The 6,000-nt window shown below is 43.8% G+C and overlaps 1 protein-coding gene across 1 annotated transcript in view; it reads left to right on the top strand.

Annotated features, from left to right (window-relative positions):
• The first annotated feature begins 367 nt into the window (after positions 1 to 367).
• Positions 368 to 6,000, top strand: part of BRD3 (bromodomain containing 3) — a 132,232-nt gene continuing 126,599 nt past the window's right edge. The window contains exons 1-2 of the mRNA XM_029611599.1: positions 368 to 647; positions 2,873 to 2,953. The gene's annotated coding sequence lies outside the window, so the exon portion shown is untranslated. The remainder of the gene's footprint in view (positions 648 to 2,872; positions 2,954 to 6,000) is intronic.

Raw genomic sequence — 6,000 nt, 5'->3', positions numbered from 1 at the left:
AAAAGCACCTTAAGTTGTGACATGAAAATAACAGAAAATATAGCTAGATTGTAAATGGTGAAAATGCTCACACACTGTTAATTACAGTGTAACATGCATGCTGAGTGTAAGAAATTCTCCCCCACTGAGTGACTTTGGGTGGGTATTCCTAGTCTCCAGTGATGGCTACAAGCCACAGAATTTGTAAATACATCAGACAGGTTCTGGTGACATCACAGTATATCGTGAGACCTTAGCTAATGTAGCTCAAGTGCTTTATGATGTCACCAGAATGTTATGATGCATCTAGTTCGAAGATGACTTCATAATTGAGAGAACAGTCTCTAAATGCCTGTACTTATGGTGGGGATGCTTAGAAACATCTTACTGTGGCAGAGGCAGGGCGCATCCTTTCTTTCTCTCGCTCTCTGTTCTCAAGCCCTCCTACCAAATGCATGATTTTTGAGCCAGATACGTGGCACTTTGATAAAGAATTAGCGGCAGAGTGTTTATTTTTCACAGCTACAGTGTGACATTTATTCGGATAACCACTGGTGAAGTGCTCATTTTCACACCTTTAATTATTTTTCCAACCCCGCCACACAACTTTTGGGGTGGGGGAAAGGGAAATTTGGTGTTTATTATACTGAAGAAGAAAGTCTAAACAGGTAATGGCATCATAATGAGAATCATAAGCTTTACTTGTAAAGGACTCCATGTATGGTTGAAACTTGTTTTTATTTCCAGATTATATATATATATATATATATATGAGGAAATCCCTGTGCATGTCAGACAGTACTGCCTCTGAGTCAGGATTAAATGTTTGATAATCTTATATTTTGTCTTCTGACTTGAAAGAAGCCTCAGACCATAATGCTCCATAGAATAATTAGTCAAAACTGATCAGTTTTTGTGCCCTGTAATGTAAGGTTGTCTGGGAGGTAAAATTTTTAGATGCCATAAATGACTGTTTCATGGAGCAGCTAGCCCTGGAAATGACAAGAGGGGCAACTACTTTACTTCTCAGTGGATTGCAGCACCTGGTACATGGCGTAATGGTGGTGGGGCTGCTTGGAAATAGTAATCACAATTCAGTCTAATTTGATATAATCACCAAAAGGAGAATATTAAGTAAAACTACAGCAGTATCATTTAATTTTATAAAGGGAGACTTTCATAAAATGAGAAAATTAGCAAGAAAGCAAAAGGAGAAATTGCAAGGATTAAAAATCTGCTTTAGGCAAAGATATTGTTTAAAAATACCATCTTGGAAGCCCGGACAAAATATATTCCACACATTTAAAAAGGTTGAAAGAGAACCAAAAAAACTACCAGGGTGGTTAAATGGTGGTGTGAAAGGGACTATTAAAGAAAAAAAGGCAAATTTGCTTTCAAGTCCAAATAAGGAGAAAAGAAAAGAGCATAGGCACTTGAAAGGTGTATATATACAAAACTTTAATAAAACAGAGAATTTGAGAAGAAGCTTGCCACAGAGGCAAAAATTAATAATAGAATCTTTTTCAAGTACATCAAAAGCAAGAAGCATTTGAGGGACTCAGCTGGACCCCTACATAACAAAGCCATCACAGAAAAATTAAATTATTTGCTTCAGTCTTTATTGAAGAGGATGTTGGGAAGATGTCCACACTGGAACTGTTCTTTGAAGGTGATAAGTCAGCAGAACTGAAGCAAATCACCATTAAAATGGAGGCTGATTAGAGCAAACTGACAGGCTAAATAGCGACAAATCAACAGGACCTGATAGTGTGCACCACAGAGTTCACAAAGATCTCAAAATATGAAATTGCAGATCTGCTCCTGTTAATCTGTAACAGTACCACTAAAATTTGTCACTGCTACTGAAAACTGGAGGGTAGCCAATGTAAAGCCAATCTTTTAAATGGGCTGCAGGGGTGATCCAGAAAAGTACAGACCAGTAAGCCTGAAGTGAGTGCTGAGCAAACTGGTAGAAACTATATTAAAGCACAAAATTACAGGGCATATGGATAAGCATGGCTTAAGGGTTAAAAAGGCAATAGAATTATAGCAAAGGGAAGTCTTGCTTTATCAATCTATTAGAATTTTTTGAAGATGTTAATAAACATGTTGATAAGGGTGAGCCAGTTCATATAATGCACATTGATTTTCAGAAGGCATTTGATAAGATTCCATGTGAGAGACTACTTAGGAAATTCTAAAAGTTATGAAATCGAAGGCAATGTCCTATTGTGGACTGGTAACTAGTTAAAAGAGAGGAAATAGAGAGTAGGTCTAAACTGTCAGTTTTTTTCAATGGAGAGATGTGAATAATGGAGTGCCTCAGAGATGTGCACCGGTACTAATGTTGTTTAACATAGTCATAAATTATCTAGAAAAAGGAGCAGTGAGCAAAGCGATTGAATTTGCAGATAACGCAAAGGGCCAGATTTTAAAAGACCTACGTGCGTAAATCCCAGGGATTTACGCACGTAGGTGACCTTACATGCGCCGGGCCTATTTTCAAAGGCCCAGCCCCACGCGTAAAGCTCTGGGACACGTGTAAGTCCCTGAGCTTCGGGAAAGGGGCGGGGAGGGGTGGGGTGTGCGCACATGGACGCGTGTGCGCTAGTTTTGAACATCTATCCCAATATGTATATCTAGGAAAAAATGTTCCAAACGGATAATTCCATCCCTCCCATATAGCTTCCACCAATCTGCACGCAAATGCACATATGCTTGTTTACTCCTGTATCTCTTCTTGACACCTGCACATTTTCTTCCATTTCACACTCACTGGTTATAATGTGCATTAGTTCTTAAATTAATCCTCCAATACTGTGTTTCTATGTAAGTGCAATCTGGGAAGGACGCTGGAATGCACACGCATCACTATATCCATATCTTTTCACAGTTTTCACATTGATGAAGACAGAAACCAGGAGCAGAGCAGCAGCAGATCTATCCAGGGCTGAAGATATCTCTCTTACGAGAAGTAAAATTTGATGTTCCTAAATATTTAGATCAATATGTTGTATCTCTCAGGGAAACAAAACTGTTTAATTTCTAAGGGTCTATTTTCAAAGAGCAGGTTTTCTAGGAATTACCTTTGGAAAATATAACCAGAATGCCATAATATTATGTTTAATAATAATATGTTAGATCAGTGGTTCTCAACCTTTTTTCTATTAGGTCACACTTGGCAGATAATGCTTATAGGCATGACATACTGAACACTTGATCATCACGGGCCTAAATGAAAACACATACTCTGAATCCACAGGAACCCTCCCCCCCCCCCCCCCTTCATCCCCAAACTCTGGAATTTGTTGCCAGAAGATGTGGTTAGTGCAGTTAGTGTAACTGTGTTTAAAAAAGGTTTGGATAAGTTCTTGGAGGAGAAGTCCATTACCTGCTATTAACTGACTTAGAAAATAGCCACTGCTATTACTAGCAACAGTAGCATGGAATAGACTTAGTTTTTGGGTACTTGCCAGGTTCTTATGGCCTGGATTGGCCACTGTGGAAACAGGATGCTGGACTTGATGGACCCTTGTTCTGACCCAGTATGGCATGTTCTTACGTTCTTCTTATGTTCTTAATGGATGCAGAGCAGAACTAGGATATTTCAAATGCAACTCGCTATATAAAAAGATATTCTGATTCTGGTGCTATCTCAGTAAAAGAAACACAAACTCCCTTACTACCAAGCGCATTGTAAAATACAAAACCTGAAAAAAATACTCAGCACATATGCAGCAAACCTTCCATACCATAGCAACTCTAACTCCAAGAACTCAAACAGCAATAGCCCTACCTATGAAAAGGCAGCAGTGCACAACCAGTGCATGTCCTATTGAGAATATGAGAACGCACAAATAAGATTGATACAAATCCCTACAAACTAGTAAAATACCCCACCTCAGTCATACATACAGCTCTGACCTTCACCAAATATAGAATAAAAGATCACAAATTACAAATGTGGAGACAAAAACTGGAATGGAAACCTCAAAAAGCCACTCTGCAAGCAGTGCAGATCTGCAGAGCTAGAAACAGAAATACACATCTTTCTACATTAAGCAAAGTACAAAGAGAGTAGAAATGCACATTCCCCAAACTGACATAGTATGGCTCTTCCACCTCATCACCCCTCCTCCATGCCTCCATTATCCTTCACTCTTCCCAATTACTCCCTTTCAATCATTCACTCACACCCACCTCCCAGCCCAACATTCCTGACTCCTCACATCCTCTTCCCTGTGCTCCCTCTCTCTCCTGCTTGACTCTCCCTACCCCCTCCATCCCATCTCCCTCCCTGCCCAGCTACCCCGACCCCCCGTTTCCCACTCCCTCCTGCTCAGCAGCCCCCACACTCCCTCTCCTTTACACTGCTATCTGCCCAGCATCCCCAACCTCCTTTCCCCCACCCTGCACAGGGTGAAGAGATCAGCAGCAGCATCACTCCAAGGCTTAGCAGGGGAAGATAAAGCCTGTGTCCCCCCAGGCCCAGAAAAGCAGGAGCTGGCAATGTCTCTCTCTGATCTGGGTGAAGGAGGAAACAGCCTCCCACCGGGCCAGAAAGAAGAGAAGGAAGTGAGAGTAGCCTCCCATCAGGCCCAATGTAAAAGAAGTGTTATGAATCTGTTACCAGACTTGGACCCTTGGCTCGAGGTGGTGTTGGCGCTACCTATGGAGGAAGACCCCCACAGGTCCCCACCGTCGGGAGGCGAGGCCGGACGGGAAGCAGGGACCAGCTGGAGCTTCACCACTACCAGCCCACGTTCCCTGCAGGTTGAGCCCTTGGGTACCGGGGCCAACTGGTCTTAGGTGGGGCCCGTATGTGGATGATCCCGATGGTGCGGCCGGGCAAGGGGGAGGGTCACGAGGGCCCAAAGTATGAAGTGGGTCGAAGGAGTGGTCAGGCCTGGGCTGGGGTTCAGAGGCAGATGGCAGAAGGCGAAGTGAGGTCCGGTCCAGGGGTCAGAGGCAGGCAGCAGAAGATGAGGTCAGGTCCGCTCCAGAGGTCAGAGGTGGGCAGCAGAAGATGAGGTCCAGAGGCAAGCCGGGTCACGAGCCGAGATCAATCCGAGGGAAGAAGGATCTGGAACAGGAGAAGGAGTGCTGGATCAGGAGTGCTGGATCAGGATCGTTGGATCAGAAATGCTGAAGACAACAGCAAGGAGACCTGCTGCCAAGCTGCCTGCTAGAAGCCCGATGCATCCTTAAGTAGGCTGGGGTTGATGATGTTATCTGGAGGGGCCAGCAGCATTTTCCCGCTGCTGGCCCTATAAATCCCAGCTGGAGCCGCGCGCGTGCACCTAAGGGAGGCCCATGTCGAGGCGGCGGTCGGTGGCGTCCCGGCCGCCAACAGAGCAGGGGAGGCCCCAGCAGTGTGGGAGCGAGACGCTCCCCGCAGCTGCCAGGGAGCCGGGGTGGGGGGGGGGGGGGGGTTGGGAGGTAGGTGGAACCCTGCGGCCGGCAAACAACAAGAAGTCAATAAGGAGGCAGCCATATGCTGGCCCTGTGACACCTCCCTGGATCTCACAACACACCAGTGGGTCCAGACACATCTGTTGAGAACTACTGTGTGAGACTAAACGCCACATACCCCACTGAATGCTGACCCAATTACATTTTCTGTTTCCTCCTGATGTATAAATTCTAAAACTACTGGAGATGGACAAACCCTTTGTTTAATACAGCATTTATATTCAGTGCCTAGCTCTTTTTAACTTTTCCATCACTGTCAATGACTGAAGACTTGTGAATAACAGTAGCCCACTGTTTATTCCTTTAGTGATGTGATAATCCAGCATCTCTACTGTAGCATTTTATTGCCATAAAGGATTTTGATTATATGATACTACAGTTATGTTCTAAGGGCTGGAAACCTGCAGGAGTTATACTAGAGAATTGAATATATTACGCTGAACATGCTGGAGATCCTGCTAGGAACTTAAAAATACTAAAGATTCTTAGAAAATGGATGGCCTTTAAAGGCAGGAAACAGAAAATGCCAAAGACTGCAAAATAATTCAG

Source organism: Rhinatrema bivittatum, chromosome 8, assembly GCF_901001135.1.
Source record: "Rhinatrema bivittatum chromosome 8, aRhiBiv1.1, whole genome shotgun sequence".
Taxonomy (NCBI): Eukaryota; Metazoa; Chordata; class Amphibia; order Gymnophiona; family Rhinatrematidae; genus Rhinatrema; species Rhinatrema bivittatum.
Note: the sequence above shows the minus strand (reverse complement) of the source record. Positions and strands in the feature narration are given on the sequence as shown.